The sequence below is a fragment of the Halichoerus grypus genome, chromosome 8, assembly GCF_964656455.1.
Source record: "Halichoerus grypus chromosome 8, mHalGry1.hap1.1, whole genome shotgun sequence".
In the NCBI taxonomy this organism is placed as follows: Eukaryota; Metazoa; Chordata; class Mammalia; order Carnivora; family Phocidae; genus Halichoerus; species Halichoerus grypus.
This window is the reverse complement of record NC_135719.1, coordinates 41,021,598-41,039,086: the sequence shown is the minus strand read 5'-3', so window position 1 is coordinate 41,039,086 and position 17,489 is coordinate 41,021,598. Positions and strand designations below refer to the sequence as shown.

General features: G+C 43.7%; 1 protein-coding gene across 2 annotated transcripts in view; it reads left to right on the top strand.

Moving 5' to 3' along the window:
• Window positions 1-5,011: 5,011 nt before the first annotated feature.
• Window positions 5,012-17,489, top strand: part of ARID3B (AT-rich interaction domain 3B) — an 89,535-nt gene continuing 77,057 nt past the window's right edge. The window contains exon 1 of one of the 2 annotated variants that reach the window (XM_078079098.1): window positions 5,012-5,146. The gene's annotated coding sequence lies outside the window, so the exon portion shown is untranslated. The remainder of the gene's footprint in view (window positions 5,147-17,489) is intronic. The other variant, XM_078079097.1, reaches the window with a different exon arrangement.

Sequence of the window (17,489 nt, the reverse complement as noted above, 5' to 3'; positions counted from 1 at the left end):
ATTGCTATGTATGTGGGTCTCTTCCTTCCTCTGGAGCCTGAAATAAATAGGACTACCTTTATGGCTGAACATTAATTTCACAAATGTTCAAGTGCCTATTTTATGCAAGGCATTATGCCAGCAGCTGGGGGAAAATGTGAAAATGAAGCACATACAAAAAGTTCATAGTCTGGAAGGGATATGTCCATGCATAAATTTTTTCATGAATAATTTGAGTACAAGATAAAACATGAAATGTTCCCTTTTCTGTGCCCTTAAAGCACCCTGCACTTCTCAATTATGTATGCGTTTCACTGTTTTGTCATTAGCTTCAGGTTTCTTATTCCCACACTGCGGGAGATTGTGGTCATCACCCTCTCTGTAGTCATGCCCTTTACCACATAACTGTGCAATCAGTGCCTGCCTACCATGAGAAGAGTAACCTGCCGGCCCCTTGATTCTAGTTTCCACCATTTGACTTGCTTTGGCCAGTGGAATATTAGCAGCTATGATGGCTTGATAAGGACTTGAACATCGGGACTACCCTTTGTGCCTCTCTGCCATCACCGTGAGACCATGCCTGGCTGGCCCATGGTGGACGACAGGCACACATTGCAGAGCTGATTCTCCTGAATTGCCCTAGCAGAGGCCAGCCCAGGTGGCTGAGTGTCAGATGAACCTCTAGACATGTCGGTGAGCCCAGCCAAGAAAAGTATACAAATTATAATTGTACAACTTGATGAATTTTCACTAAGTTGCACACATCTGTATAATCACCACCCACATCAAAAACCCGAACATTCACCACACTTGGGAGCACCTCGCGTGTTCCTTTCCGGTCATTACCCACCTCTTTCTCCAAAAATAACCATTATCTTGACTTCTAACACCAAAAATTAGGTTTTGCCTGCTCTTGAACTTCTTCTAAGTGGAATCATACCGAAAATAGTCTTTTGTGTCTGGCTTCTTTCGTTCAACATTATGTTAATGAGATTTTCCCCGGTTGTTGTAAACAGTGGTAAGTCCTTCATCTGCATTGCTTTGTAGTAAAGATGGTTTGGCTGTAATACAATGTGTTTATTAATTCTACTATTTGGGGTGTTTCCCAGTCAGAGCTATTAGGAATGGTGCTGCAGTGGATGTTCTTATGCATGTCTTTTGGTGAGCATATGCACGCATTTCTCTTGTATATTAGGAGTAGAATTGCCGGGATATAGGATAAGTGTGTGTTCAGCTTCATATATGTTGCCAAACAGAAGTCCCAAGTAGTTGTACCAATTTACACTCCCAGCAGAAATATATGAGTCCCACTTTCTCTACTTTCTTGTAAACGCTTGGTATTGTCAGTTCTTTTAATTTTAATCATTCCAGTGGGTATGTAGTAGTTTCTCATTTTGGCTTTAATCCACATATGCCTTATGACTAGTGAACATGAATACATTTTCCTATGAGCATTTGAGTATCCTCTTTTCTGAAGGGTCTGTTCAGGTAAGATTCAACTTAGTGCCTCGTAGACTTCTGCTACAGGATCAGAAGGACAGCTAGGCAGGTCATGAGGCTTCCAGCAAGAGATCCTGAAGATAAAAAAGAACTTGGCATCAGCTCAAACCCAGCCTTATCTACATTAGGAATAAAACAGTGGGATTCCAGTGTAAGACACTGAATGCAATGGAACCTCAAATCAATACCCGAGAAGGGGGTGATGGGTTGGACACATGATGATGTGGGAGTCCTCAAAGGAAACCCATTGGCTGGTTGCTGATAGACTCACAAGTTTTCAGGTATCTTGGGAACACCAGGACTTCAGGGTCTGATTCATAGCCACACAGGCTCAGAAAGGAACTTTTGTAGACACAGTGAGTCAGAAATTAATATAAAAACCAGAAGGCTGATGTATTGGTTTATACTGTGAACCAGTATTGCCAAGCATTCTGTTCTCTGATTAGAGTACTCTCTCCCTATAAGAAAATAACTTGGGAGGTCAAATACAATCAGAAGCCTGCATGATGAGCTGGAATCAGAGCACAGAATGAGAGATGGGGGCTGGGAGTAACAGGAGTGTGCTTCTAAGACCCTCACAGTAAAAATGGATCTGCCATTGGAACTGGACAAGATATGACCTTGGGCCAGGCCTTCCTCTTCCCCACCAGTGCTTGAATCGATGAATGCTGTCAATGTTACTTTAGAGACTCTCCTTTTTCTTGCTGTTTCCAGTGCTAACTAATCCACTTTTGATTGATTCCTTCTTTCTTTAGCTGTCCTGGAGGACAGTTGTTGATCGTGTTCCTATCATCCATTTCCCTACCTTACTCTCCGGAGGTCCCTGACCCCTTTTTGCAGACTATAGTTTCCATTTGGGGATCTGATCCATGTAATTCCTGGGATGATTCCACCACAAATCTAGATTTGGAGCTTGCTACCTAGGCTGAGCAATGAGCACATCCCATCCTCTGAGCCCCGTCTTGGGTGGAGCATGTCAGCTGCAAATGCTGGGAGCTTGATAACCCTCTATTTGCTATTGGGCATGAATGACAAAGCTTGTAGCCCTGGGAGCCATCTGAGCACCAAAAGGGGAGTCGGCCTCAGATTATTCTGACACAGAAAAAGGTAGAGTGGAGAGCTGAAGAGAAACTGGACTTTTCAGTTACTTGAGCCAAGATATTCCTTTTCTTGCGTAAATAGTTTGCATTGGTCTGGCAGACCCAGTTGACTACCCAATATCTATTCTCCTCTTCTTCCTTATTTACAGAACCTCCAGAACCTCCTATGAATAAAAATATTCAGCTCCTGGGACGCCTGGGTGGCTCAGTCAGTTAAGTTACTGCCTTTGGCTTAGGGCATGATGCTAGAGTCCTGGGATGGAGTCCTGCATCAGACTCCCTACTCAGGGTGGAGCCTGCTTCTCCCTCTGCCTGCCTCCCTCTGCATGTATGCTCTCTCTCTGACAAATAAATAAAATCTTAAAAAAAAAAAAATTTAGCTCCCCTGGAGCTAAGGGTGGCAATGCGGCCAATAAGATCCAAGTGAAACTCACTAGGAAAATTGATTTTGTAAAAGTGATTGACTTCCTGACTTAAAAAAAAAAAAAAAGAGGGCAGATTCACTGGTGCATGCATTCTGCCTTCCTCTATCCCCTTCCTCCAGCCTGCAAAGCAGATACAACATCCAGAAGAGTGACAGTGAACTTGTGATTATAAAGCCAAAACACACTACGGATGGCCAAAGAAGATAGAAGGAGCCTAATTCCATGAACAGCTGCTCCAGCCCCCACTGCATATGCCAGACTCATCGTAACATGAAAAAAAGTAAACCCATTATTGGGTTAGCCACTCTGTTAGGTTTTTGTGAAATGCAGCCAACTGCAATCACTTAGAGAATTCAGCCCATGAAACATGGACTCTACTGACTGGTAGAGATGGGGCCTTGGGCTGTGAGGGTGCAGACATTGCAGACGGGAATGCCCACAACCTCCTTATGCAGTGGTGAAACATTGGGTCTATTTGCTCTTCGATGCGAGATACCCTACATGCCAACCAAGTCTGTTGTATTGGGGAAATAGCTGGAATAATTCAGAATATTAGCACGTGCAGATCACTTTGCTCCACTTTCCACAAAGTCCTGAGAGAGACCAGTGTACTAGAGTTATCCAAGCTGAAGGAAAAAGGGAAGGAAGTACTTGTTCACTGAGGTCCTTCACCAAGGAAAAACACTCTGCCTAGGGCCTGCAAATCTTTGAAGGAGCCTCTCATAATTTAGAGATTTACAGAGCTGAAAAAGGATTGTTCTTTCTCTTTTCTAAATAGGAGTGGTAGCTGCCAAGCAGTAGCTTAGAAGAAGGTAAGACTGGTGTCCTGGAACTTTCCTAAGCACCTTCCTTTAAGAGCCACCACTCAACAGAGGAAGTGAGGTCTGCAAAGCATTCTCTTCCCACTCTTTTTTTAGTTTCCAGTTGTCTCAAGTCAGTAAACATTAAGTTGAAGGCTTGAGGCATAGGCAGAACACAGAGGCCAGAAGATTATAGAGGAGGACTTTCAGGTTTAAAGACCAGGGCTATAGGGCGCCTGGGTGGCTCCATTGATTAAGTGTCCAACTCTTGATTTTGGCTCAGGTCATGATCTCAGGATCGTGAGATTGAGCCCCATGTCTGGCTTCTTGCTGGGGCATGGAGCCTGCTTGAGATTCTCTCTCTCCCTCTCCCTCTGCCCCTCCCCACTTGTGCTCTCTCTCTCTCTTAAAAAAAAAAAAAAAAGATCATGGCCATATAGGAGCTTTGGCTGTGGCTACTCACACATAGGACTGAATGAGAGGCAAATAGACTGAAAGCCTACATTTTTGAGGGAATCATATCACCAAAAATGAGAATTTAAGAATCTGGCTAGCAACACCTTATCATTTTTCACCCCAGACCCCTGAACACACACAGCAGAATGGGCCTCCTCCCCAGAGTTCACTCCCAATATGACTGAAGAGGACAATGGACAAGAAGTCCCCTCCAAAGAAGATGGAACTTGGACCGCAGGCCTCCATCTAAGAGGGATGTCCTCCCAGAGAGTAGATTGGCTGAGTAAGGAAATTACTATCAGGGAGGGAGTCCTGGTCACTCCTGTCTAGCAGCATCTGGTGTTTGCTGGGGATGTATTTCCCATTCTTCCCCTTCTATGTGGGAGTTGTATTTCCTTCTCCTCTTATACATGGAATATGTTGGAGGAAAATAACTTGCCTCTTAGTTTGCAGGTTATTGGACTCCAAGGCTTCCCATCGGGGTTACGTGGAGAAAACTGCTTACTGGCTAGGGATCCGGGCTTTTGAGATGGATGCACTGTCTGGCCGAGACCTCAGCACTGTCTCCATGAGGGAGGGTGTATGACGGAGAGCTAAAAGGGTGGACTGTGGCAGTCACTGCTTTTTCCTACCCAAGAACGATTCTCCTTGTATTCTTTATTAGTGGAACCTTGAATTTGTTTGGAAAAGCAATATGCCCAGCTAAAAACTACACCAAGGTTTTCTGGCCAATGAGACATCAGCAAAATTCTGCCAAGGGTATCTGGAAAAGCTTTGCTTTCTGGCTGTAGGTATCATTCCTTCTCTCCTTTTCGCTTCTTCTTTTCTTGCCTGGAACCAGATGGAAATTTGAATCTTCAGGAAGGAATGAGGAGCATTGGAAGTGGTAAATATGTGGATAAATGTCAAAGACTACTTATTCTTCTTGGTTTTTGTACATGCATGTGACGAGTTAAAAATAATGTGGGAGTTTCCCTTTTCTATGCTCTGGAATATTTTAAGTAGCTTGGAAGGTTTAGGAGATTCTGCTATGAATCCATCTGGGTCCCGTGTCTTTTTGAGGAGTAACTCTTCCATGTGTTTAAATTTTTTATGTTTACTGGGGTCAATTTCAGCGAATGATATCCTGCTAGGAAATCATTGGTTTTTGAATGTGTTGGTCTAGACTTGGGAAAAGTAGTATCTTAAGGTTTTTATTTTTTCTTCTGTTTCAATGGCTATTTCCTCCCTGTCATTTCTTATCTTCCATATTTATGCCTTTTCTTTTTTGTTCCTAATTAGATTAGCTGATGGTTTGTTTGATTGATTGGATTGGATTGAACTGGATTGATTTGATTTTTTTAAGAACCAGCAATTGGATGGATTTATTCTCTTTAGATTTTTTTCTGCTAACTCATTAATTTCTGCTTTTATCTTTTTTTTAAAGATTTTATTTATTTATTTGACAGGGAGAGACATAGCAAGAGAGGGAACACAAGCAGGGGGAGTGGCAGGCAGAGGGAGAAGTAGGCTCCCCACTGAGCAAGGAGCCCGATGCGGGACTTGATCCCGGGACCCTGGGATCATGACCTGAGCCGAAGGCAGACGCTTAATGACTGAGCCACCCAGGTGCCCCTCTGCTTTTATCTTTAATAGTCCTTTCATTCTGCTTTCTTTTGGTTTACTTATTTTTTTAAGCTTTTTTTTTTTTTTTAAGCTTTTATTTATTTATTTGACAGCGAGAGAGTACAAGCAGGGAGAGCAGGAGAAGCAGGCTCCCCGCTGAGCAAGGAGCCCGACGCAGGACTTGATCCCAGGACCCTGAGATCATGACCTGAGCGGAAGGCAGATGCTTAACCAACTGAGCCACCCAGGCATCCCTCTTTAAGCTTTTTAATTGATGTTTAATTTTACTGATACAGGTAACTCATGTAATACATTTTCTTCTAACAACTGCTTTTGCAGTATGTTATAGCTTCAGATAAGCTGTTTTCATAACTGCTATTTCATAAAATTCTGTGATTTTGGTTTGTATTGCCTTATTGGCCTATGTGCTTAATACAGTTTTTTTAATTGATGGAGGGATCTTTTTTTATTGGTTTTTTTTTTTAAGATTTTATTTATTTATTTGAGAGAGAGAGACAGAGATCATGAGCAAGGGGGAGGGGTAGAGGGAGAAGCAGGCTCCTGGCTGAGCAGGGAACCCGATGCGGGACTCGATCCCAGGACCCTGAGATCATGACCTGAGCTGAAGGCAGAGGCTTAACCGACTGAGCCACCCAGGTGCCCGTGGAGGGATCTTTTAGCTCTTAATTTTGTTATTATAATTTTTTTGACTTATGATCTGAGAATGTTGCTTACATTATTGTTATTCTTAAAGTTACTGATGGGGTGCCTGGGTGACTCAGTTGGTTAAGCGGCCGCCTTTGGCTCAGGTCATGATCCCAGAATCCTGGGATTGAGCCCGCATCAGGCTTGCTGTTCGGTGGGGAGTCTGCTTGTCCCTCTCCCTCTGCCTCTTCCCCCCATTTGTGCTCTCTCTCTGTCATTCGCTCTCTATCTTTCAAATAAATAAATAAAATCTTTTTTTAAAAAATAAAGTTACTGAGATTTTCTTTTGTGACCTAATGAATCATCCATTTTCACGAATGTTCCTTTCGATTACCCAGTAGCCAGTGTTCTGATCCACCAGGTCTCAGACTGTCCTTGGTATCTCCCCTCATGGGATCGAACCCTCTCCTTCTGAGGCTAGTTGGAGCTGATGGTGTTGGTATAGGCCTCCTCTAGGACCAGCTGTACTTCTCTCTTCCACACACCATCCCTAACCCCCCACCCCCCCACCCCCCCCCACCCCCTGCCACGCCCCAGTTCTGCTGTGAGCTCTGGAGCTGACTTCCAGATATTTATCTGTCCATTTACATGTAAATTGAAGTGTGAGGCATTCTCTGTCTCCTAGGATGCTGTGGGTGAGGGCTGGGGTGATTTCATTTGCTGTCATTGTTGATCTGTGTGGTTTCGGGAGGATTGTGAAGGGATTTAGGCATCTGCCATTATTCTACAGGAATCCGGGAGCTCTGTGCTTTCCTTTTATCATATCCACTTTGCTGTTTCTTTTTCAGTCCTGCCTTCCTTTGGTTTACTCAAATATTCTCTTTTGCCCATTCCTTTTGCTGAACGTTGAAGTCACAGTTCTATTTCTGTTCTCTTGAGTGGTAACCGCGAACAGTGTAGCACGCATATTTAGCTTAGCAAAGTCTAAAGTTAACATCACTGCCTTCCTTCCAAAGGACCTAAGGACCTTAGGATGCTTTGACTCCTGTCATCTCCCTCTGATGTTGCTATTCTTACCAAACAATTTGGAGTGCTTACCATGTGCCAGCTTGATACAATAATGAACAAAAGTGGGGAGAGGGTAGAATCCCTGTTCTAAAGGATTTGCATTTTAGTGGGAGAGACGAACAAGATACAAATTTAAAATATGTAATATGTTACATAATGAAAAGTACTACAGAGCAAAAATTAAGCAAGGTAGGGGAATATGAAATCTCCCGTGTGTGTGTGTGTGTGTGTGTGTGTGTGTGTGTGTGCTTGTGTGTGTGTGTGTATGTGTGTGTGTGTAGCTAGCTATGCAGGTATCTTGGGGAAGAACATTCTAGCCACAGAGAGTATCAGATGCAAAAGCCTTAGAGGACTCTTTGACAAGAAGGCCGGTGAAGCTGCAGTGAAGAGACAGAGGGAAGAATGGTAGGATTTGAGGTCACGGGAGCTAATGAGGAGACCAAAGTAGAGCCTCACAAGGACTACAGTCTGGACTAGTCCATATTAGGGATTTGGGCTTTTATTCCAAGATGGGCCCCCAATGAAGGGTGCTGAACAGAGGAACTACATGGTCTGGCATAGGTCGTACCAGGACCACATGGGTTACTGAGAACAGATGGCTGAGGCCGGGCCAGTTAGGATTACTGCAGTAATCCACATGAAAGATAATGATGGCTGGCCCAAGCTAGGGCACCGGGAAGGTGATGACAAGTGGTTGTATTCTAAGTGTATTTTGAAAGTTGAGCTGACAGAATTTGATGACTGACCAGTGTTAAAAGCAAGGCAACAGACCCCACATGGAGTCACTTATGCTAAGCCCCACGTCACCAAACCGAGACTTAACTGAATTATAGTTTTGGCCTCTCCCAGAAGTAGAATCTTAAGTCTATTGATCAGGAATCACCCGGTCTGCACTAGTGAGGTAATCTGCCTGATAGACCCCGGCCATCCCTTAAAGGAAAGTGACCTCACCACCACAATCCCCTTTTTGCTGGTATAGCTTCCTTGTTCCCACTCCCTTCTGCCTATAAGTCTTTCACTTTGTATAGCAACTTGGAGCTCCTTTCTCCCTGCTAGATGGGATGCTGCCTGATTTATGAATTGCTGAATAAAGCCAATAAGATCTTTAAATTACTTGGTTAAATTTTGTTTTTTAACACCAGTGAGGTGTAAGGAAAAGCAAGAGGACAAGGATGACACCCAAAACGTTGCCCTGAGCAGCTGGAAGGATAGAATTGCCATTAACTTCCTATTGCCCGGCATTTAGTCACATGCTATAAGAGGCTGGATTCTAAGAATGCCCTCAATGTCCCGTGAAATCCCTCCCCTTCGAGTGTGGGTATGATCTTGATGTGGGAAAGACGTTATTATGGTTTGAAGCCAATGGCCAAGAAAGAATTCTTGAGACGTCTTTGGTGCAAAAAGGTGATTTTATTAAAGCATGGGGACAGGACCCATGGGCAGAAAGAGCCACACTAGGGTCATGAGGAGTGGCCCATTATATACTTTCAAGTTGGGAGGGGATTAGAGACAGCGTAAGTCTCTAAGGAATTTTGGAAGCAAGGTTTCCAGGACCTTGAGGGGGCTAGCTATTGTTGGAAAAGGGTCATTTATTACTGTCTACTAAAACCTTAGTCGTGAGACCCTTCAGATGTATGTCGGTGGGCCATATGCTTGGGGGATGATTGCCAACACATACCTTGGAGGGTTTAGAGATAAAGGAAGTGTCCAAAGGAATTCTTATACGTTAAAGTAGACTCATAGGATCCTGCGGTTCTGGTCAGGCTAGGATTGCCTTTTGCCCTTAACAAAGTATTAACACTGAGGCAGCTGAGTCCCTAGAGGAATGTCCCTCTGCCTGTTTCAGGGACTTGTCAGTGGGCTGTAGGGAGTAAGGAAATTTAATAGTTTTTCTTCTGCTTTTATTTCCCACATCAATCTCATCCTGTGGTCGTGTTGTATTATATAGCAAAAAGAAGGCTACCCAGGTGGGCCTACTTTAATCACAGGCCCTTTAAATGTACTGCTTTTTCCTTCTGGTGAGCAGAAGGGGAAGTCAAGGGTTCAAAGCCTGAGGACTTGCTGTACTGATGCTGTTTTAAAGATGGAGAGGGCCACAAGAGGAGGGGTCCAAGCAGCCTCAGGGAACAGAGAGCAGGGAACGGGACCTCAGATCCATGGCCACAAGGATCTGGCTTCTACCAACAGCCTGAATGAGTTTAGAAGGAGGTTCTTACCCGGAGCCTGCAGACAAGGGAGCCTGCAGACAAGAGCCCTGCCCAGCTGACGCCTTGATTTTGGCCTTCTGGGACCCTGAACAGAAAACAACCAAGCTCAGAATTCTGACCTACTCTGGGACAATAAGTGGTGTTATAGAAGCTGCTAAATTTGTAGTAGCTTTTTACACTGTAATGAAGCCTCATGGCCACACGCAACTCTTAGGGAGGCTGGGAGATGGTGTCTCCAGCTGGGCATTCATATGCATTGTTAAACTTGAGGGTGGGATGCATCTATAATAAAACAAAGAGAGGGGGGCGCCTGGGTGGCTCAGTCGTTAAGCGGCTGCCTTCAGCTCAGGTCATGATCCCAGGGTCCTGGGATCGAGCCCCGCATCAGGCTCCCTGCTCCGCGGGAAGCCTGCTTCTCCCTCTCCCACTCCCCCTGCTCGTGTTCCCTCTCTCGCTGTGTGTCTCTCTGTCAAATAAATAAAATCTTTAAAAAGAGAGAGAGAAGAATGAGCGCTGGGGGGACGATAAGATGTTCCCGTATACTCTGTAAACCTGCGTTGTCCAGTACAGCAGGCACTAGCCACGGGGGGATACTGAGTGCTTGAGATGTGGCCGGTCCAAACTGAGATGTGCTGTAGTTGCCAAAGAGCCACTAGATTTCAGACTTTGTATGAAAAAAAGGAATGTAAAATATCTCATTAAGTATATTTTATATCGATTATATTTTGAAATGATAATATTTTATATGTGTGATTAAATAAAATACATTATTAAACTTAACTTCAACCTGTTTCCTTTTACTTTAAAAAATTTGGTTATGTGTGTAAATGAAAATTTCAAATTACCTATGTGGCCCAAATGTGGCTCTAAAATTATATAGTCTTTTTTTTTTTTTTTTAAGATTTTATTTATTTATTTGACAGAGAGAGACAGCGAGAGAGGGAACACGAGCAGGGGGAGTGGGAGAGGGAGAAGCAGGCTTCCCGCGGAGAAGGGAGCCCGATGTGGGGCTCGATCCCAGGATCCCGGGATCATGACCTGAGCTGAAGGCAGACGCTTAACGACTGAGCCACCCAGGCGCCCCTAAAACTATATAGTCTTATTGGACAGTGCTGCTGTAAGCTCTTGTACATCTCAAATTTTCTTCACGTGTCCATGAATTAAATTTTTAAAAAATGTTTTTTTTCTTTTCAGCATTACAGATTTAAAAAGACAATGTTCCCATAAGAAATAATGGCAAAGAAAGGAGCTCCTAGTCACACTCAGCAAACCTGCTTTCCCAGACTACAGGAATACACTAGCTGATGCTTGTACACGTATAGAAGGTGGGGTTGATGGTTATGACATTAGGTGACTGCCATCATGGAGATGGACGTGGTTCTTACACTGTCATGATTCATCCCTTAAGGCTGGGCATACCACAGTCCCAAATAAAATGTAAGTTCTAGCAGCAAAGGGGAAGGGTTGGCTGTTATATAGGAAGATAATCACAAACTATCACTATGGGAGGGAGAAGGACCGGCTGTCGCGGCTTGGTGCCTTCAAGACACGTGTGTACTGCCCCCTGGTGGACTACGGTGGCACTTCAGTCAGGCCCCTCAGAATTCCCCACTTCTTCCCACTTCCACCGTGTCCAAGCCATCGCCTCAGGCAAGCATTATCCTAAGAGATTTCTGATGGGTCTCCCTCCTTCCCCTCCTGTCCACCAGAATGATCTTTTTTTTTTTTTTTAAGATTTATTTATTTGAGAGAGACAGTGCATGCCTGCGCGCACGAGCGTGGGGAGGGGCAGAGGGAGGAGAGAAGCAGATTCCCCTGAGTGTGGAGCCTCACCGGGGGCTCCATCTGGAGACCCTGAGATCATGAGTCCGAGGCTCAACCCACTGAGCCACCCAGCCGCCCCCAGAATGATCTTTTAAAACCTTCATCAGATCATGTTACTCTTCTGCTCAAAACTCAGGAGCAGCTTTCTTTCCCAGTCAGAGTTAAAGCCAATGTCTTCATTTCCCCTCCTACCCATCTACCCCTTACTCCATGCTAGCCATGCTGGGCTGCTTGCCCTTCCTCTGCCAGTGTAACACACCACGCATGCGCGCGCCCTGGCAGGCGCTACCTCTTCTACCTGCACCGCGTGGGTTACTCTTTCATGGCTGCGCACAAACGTCACCATATCACTTTATTGCCCTAAATTTAAAAAAATAGACATCCATCATTCTATATCGCCCCCTCAGTTGGATTCTTTTTTTTTTTTTTTTTTGCCGTAGCATGTAACACTGTGTGACACATTGCATATTTACTTGTTATGTATATTATGTATTTGTTTATTACCTGTCTGCCCTGCTGGAATGTATACTTCAAAAAGGCAGGAAACTTGTCTGTTTTGTTCACTGTTGTATCCCCAACATTTAGAATAGGGCTTAGCCAGTAGTAGGTGCTCAAAAATATTTGTTGGATAAATAAATGAAACAAGATCTGAACAATGAATAAGCATTGTATGACCTCATTGTTTTATCCTAGAATATGAAGACTTAATGTCACAAAAAGGTCAACTCCATAAATTTATATAAAATTAATTTCAATTCATTTTCCACCCGGTTTCTTTTTAATTGGATTAGATTATCTTAAAATTCATTTGGAAAGAATAAAGTACCTGTGAATAGCCAATAATGTAGGAAGAAGTACATTAAAGGTACACTCAGCTTACCAAATATTGGAAGATGCTGTAAAAGCTACCATGATAAAACCCATATGAAATTGGCATAGGAATAGACAAATGAGCCAGTGTAACTGACTAGAAAATCCAGGAATAGAAATGTGTTTAAAGGATAGAACATATGAAAGGTGAAATTCAGTGATAAAAGGATGAATATATAATAAATGGTGCTGATGTTATCTACCAGGGAAAAAACTAGACCCCAATTTTATACCATTTACAAAAACAAGTGCCAAGTAAATTAAATGCTGAAATGTAGTTGGTACTTTAAGAACTCTAACATAAATACAGAATATTGTTAATTTTGTCCTCATGCCAAACAAAGACATATGGCTGATTTCATCACAGTCAGAACTTATAGTGCACATTCTTAATCCCTTGGCTTTAAAAATCCCATTCCATGACTCAGCTCAGAGTACTGAAGCCCAAGCAGAATGAGGAGGAAGTCTGGTGAGGAGAGGTGGATTGGTGATGGTCAAGAATGAGGTGTTGGAGCCCAAGCACAAGGAAGGTTTCTATAGTGGGATGGGGACGTGGCAGTCGCCACCCAGCTGGGATATCAGAGTCTAAGCCAGGTAAGGAGAGAGTTCAGGGAGGGGCAGGACAGTGGTGACACAGAAGATACAAAGGGGGGACGCCTGGGTGGCTCAGTCAGTTAAGCGTCTGCCTTCGGCTCAGGTCATGATCCCAGTGTCCTGGGATTGAGTCCCACATCGGGCTCCTTGCTCAGCAAGGAGTCTGCTTCTCCCTCTGCCTCTGCTGCTCCCCCTGTTGTGCTCTCTCTCTCTCTCTGACAAATGAATAAAATCTTTAAAAAAAAAAAAAAAAGAAGAAGAAGAAGATACAAAGGGATTGATCAAATAAGTAAATATGTCAAGGATGATGGAATAATAGGAACCAATTTTCTCACTATCAAAAACAAAAGGACAAATAAGTAATGGAGAAACCAGAAAAACCCTGTGGTGTTGGATTGGAATTGGAATGATTTTCATTTAATATAATAAATAGGTAATAATATATGTATAAGTATATGTATGTATATCTAAAACATATATTCCCTTGATCTGTCCACTGAGAAAGAAGAAACACTGGGAACAACAATGCAGAAGCAAGAAGTCTACTTGGCACTGAGATCTTAGATTCCGAGTGCTGAGAAGCCTGGAAGAAACCATCTTCATCAAGTAAACCAAGTAATCAAAGTTAACATCACAAATAATGCACCAAGTTGAAATTGTGCATCACCTGATAAGATGATATCCCTGCCAGAGCGCATAACTTGAATCTAGACCCGACAATACATCAGACAAACTCAGATCAAGGGACGGTCTACAAAACACCTGGCCTATCACCATCAAAAGTGGTTGTACTGGTCAAGGAAAGACTGAGGAAATGTTCCAGACTAAAGAAAACCAAAGAGGGATGAAAACCGAAAACAGGGTGATCCTGGGTTGGCTTCTTTTGCAAGGACATTTTTGGGATCGTTGGTGAAACTTGGATGGTCTCCGGGGGTTCGACTGTAGGAACGCGTCATTGTCAACGTCCTGGTTTTGATGGTTGGGTCGTACTTATGTAAGAGGATGTTGTTGATTGTAGGAAATACACACAGTAAGGTATTCTCACGGGTGCCAGGGCAACATACTCTTAAATAGCTCAGGGCAAAAAAGTTCTTTGCACTAGTCTTGCAATTCCTCTTAAGTTTGAAATTATTTCAAGATAGTCACCCATACTAGTAATCTATATTATCCATCCTAGCATAATTCCAAATACCCATGGTGCACCACTGCCGTTTTATTGATTCAATGAATGTTCTATGTCCTGGAGAATGGCACCCTATCTTTGCAGAGCATCGCCTCAGCTTCAGCTGTGCCTTCAGCAGACTGCCCCAACACTCTATGGGGCAAGCATTTCATGTATCAGGTACAGCACAGGACATGACCCTAAATACCATGGCCCTGGGCCTATTCCCATGACACTTTCGCTTTTAAGTTGGCCCCTGACCTGATATATTTCTGTGGAATTCTATGATAGTGGATCGAATATTCCATAAGCCCTCGGTGAGCGGTGCTGACCAAGACCTCATGGGGAGGAAAGGCAAATCCACACCTGGAATACGTCTGTTCCTTTGAGAATGAACCATTGGCACTGCTGGGATGGAAGGGATCCCGTGTGCTCTGGGCCTGCTTCAGGCCACACTCAGAGCTGTCAGCCTCTCCTGCTGTAGACCGCAGTGGTATCCCCAGGTGTATGATAGGCTCAGAACCTGCAGAATCCCCCGCGGTGGTGGGCTTCTTTCTTTGTGGTAGATGTAAGACGGCGATAGTTTATCTTTTACTTTGGAGGGGAGTCGTCCTGCCCCAATGCCTGGACTCCTCAAAATTTTATGCATGTAGAAGGTCCTGAATCTTCACGGAGCTCCCTCTGGAGTGTGTGTGCCTTACCAAAGCCACCAGTTTTCTGTTTACTCTTGTTCATCTGGCCCATTAATATAATGCCACCAAAGTGGTGGATCAATATGATACTCTGCAGTACGTCCAGATATCCAGATCTCTTCAGACTATATTACGACATAGCATAGGAAACATAACCCTGGGGGGAAACTCTAAGTGTATATTGTTGTCCATTCAACGTAAATGCTAATTTTTTTCTGTCCCTGTCTATCTGATTGGGTTAGAAGAGAACACATTTGCCAAATCAGTGGTTGCCCAGCGTGAACCTGAGGCCAGAGAAACCTGCTCTAGCAAATAGGCACAGCAGCTGTAGTCAGGGCTAAGGGACCTGGTTGAGCTCCTGGTAGTCGATAGTCACCTCCCAGGATGATGGGTTCTGCAGGGGTGAGAATCTTGAATTAAATAGATAGGTAATGGAAACCAGCTTCCCTGCATCCTTTATATCCTTAAGGATGGAACTAATCTCTGTTATCTTTACTCTCAGCACTTTTCTTTGTGGACCGCCAGGAACAAACCAAGCCCTATTACATACTCTGAGGGACTGAGAAAAGACCATTGAGTGGGTCCTAGAACCCAGTGGACACATTGTAAGCCAAACCTAAGACAGGATTCTGCTTATTACCTGGCCCCACGTGCCTCACCCTCTCTAACTGGGAGCATGCAGATGATACTCCAGGCATCTAGTATCAGTGTCAACACAGACCCTGTGTCCCACAGACCTTGATATGTCTGGGTATTCTCCCTTTCCCAGTGAAGTTACCCAAGTAAATGGCCATAGATCTCTTTGGGAAAGGACTGGGGGAATCATTAGCATATATTCTTGCTGTAGTGTTGAGGATCCTTCCTCCTACGGACCTGGCCAGTTCTTCAGTCATGGTCTGAAAATTGCCTCAAGTCTGGACTCTGGGAAGGGATTGAGACTTTTTCGGGGAGCTAGTGTCTCTCCAGCCTTCCAGTCACCTATCCTTAATATTTTCTGCTGGTGGGCACCTGGGTGGCTCAGTCGTTAAGTGTCTGCCTTCAGCTCGGGTCATGATCTTGGAGTCCTGGGATCGAGCCCCACATCGGGCTCCCTGCTCGGCAGGAAGCCTGCTTCTCCCTCTCCCACTCCCCCTGCTTGTGTTCCTGCTCTCGCTATCTCTCTCTCTGTCAAATAAATAAATAAAATCTTAAAAAAAAAAATATTTTCTGCTGGTACAAGCTAAGTAGTACTCTTGACAGCTGTCCATCTATTTTGCCTCTAGGGATGCTTTGCTGGATTAACCATCTCCATAACTCCCCATGGGCCAGGTCCTCCTGGCTGCCACTCCAGCCTTACCAGCCATTATGAGAATTGTCATTCCCTCGCTTCTGGAAGTTAAACACTGCCACTTGGCCTTTGTTGTTTTAGGGTCCAATTGTCCCCATTGCTATCAGTGAGCCAAGTTCTGTAACAGTATCTTCCATCGTCAGCCCTGGTCTATGGAGGAGAGCCACCACTTAACATTTTGAGAGATTCTGGTGGGCCTCTCACCAGCAGATTCTCATGGCCTTGGTAAATAGTGTGTCTTTTAGTTCTTTCCATGGAACATAATTATCCGGCAGATCTTCTGGTTATCTATGGTCCATTCTGGCATACCTGAGTCTTGTAACCCCACCTGCATCATCTTCCTTAGAAATTCTAACTTAAGCTTTCTTTAGCATGGGTCATCATCACTTTTTCCATGCTTGCAGGATCCATCCTAGTGGTGACTTTGCAATATCTCCTGGTCCTTGCCAGGATACTGAATCCTGTAACTCAAGAGAGGGGTCCCAAATTTATTCCTTGGTTGCAAGGGTGGTTCAGTATTTACAAATCAATCAACGTGGTACATCGCATTAATAAAAGAAAGGAGAAAAACCAGATGATCATTTCAGTAGATGCAAAAAAAAAAAAAAAATTCAACAAAGTACAACATCCATTCATGATAAAAAAAAAAAACCCTCAACAAAGTAGGTTTAGAGGGAACATACCTCAACATAATAAAGGCATATATGAAAAACCCACAGCTAACATCATCCTCAACGGGGAAAATCTGACAGTCTTTCCTCTATGGTCAGGAATAAAACAGAGATGTCCACTCCTACCAATTTTATTCAGCATAGTACTGGAAGTCCTAGCATCAGCAATCAGACAATGAAAAGAAATAAAAGGCATTCAAATTGGCAAGGAAGAAGTAAAACTTTTACTATTTGCAGATGACATGACATTGTATATAGAAAATCTGAAAAACTCCACCAAAAAAAACTGCTAGAACTGATAAATGAATTCTTAGTAAAGTTGCAGGATACAAAATCAACATACGGAAATCTGTTGCATTTCTCTACACCAATAATGAAGCAGTAGAAAGAGAAATTAAGGAATCAATCCCATTTACAATTGCACCAAAAACTATAAGATATCTAGGAATAAACCTAACCAAAGAGGTGAAAGACCTGTACTCTGAAAACTATAAAACACTGATGAGAGAAATTGAAGATGACACAAAGAAATGGAAAGACATTCCGTGCTCATGGACTGGAAGG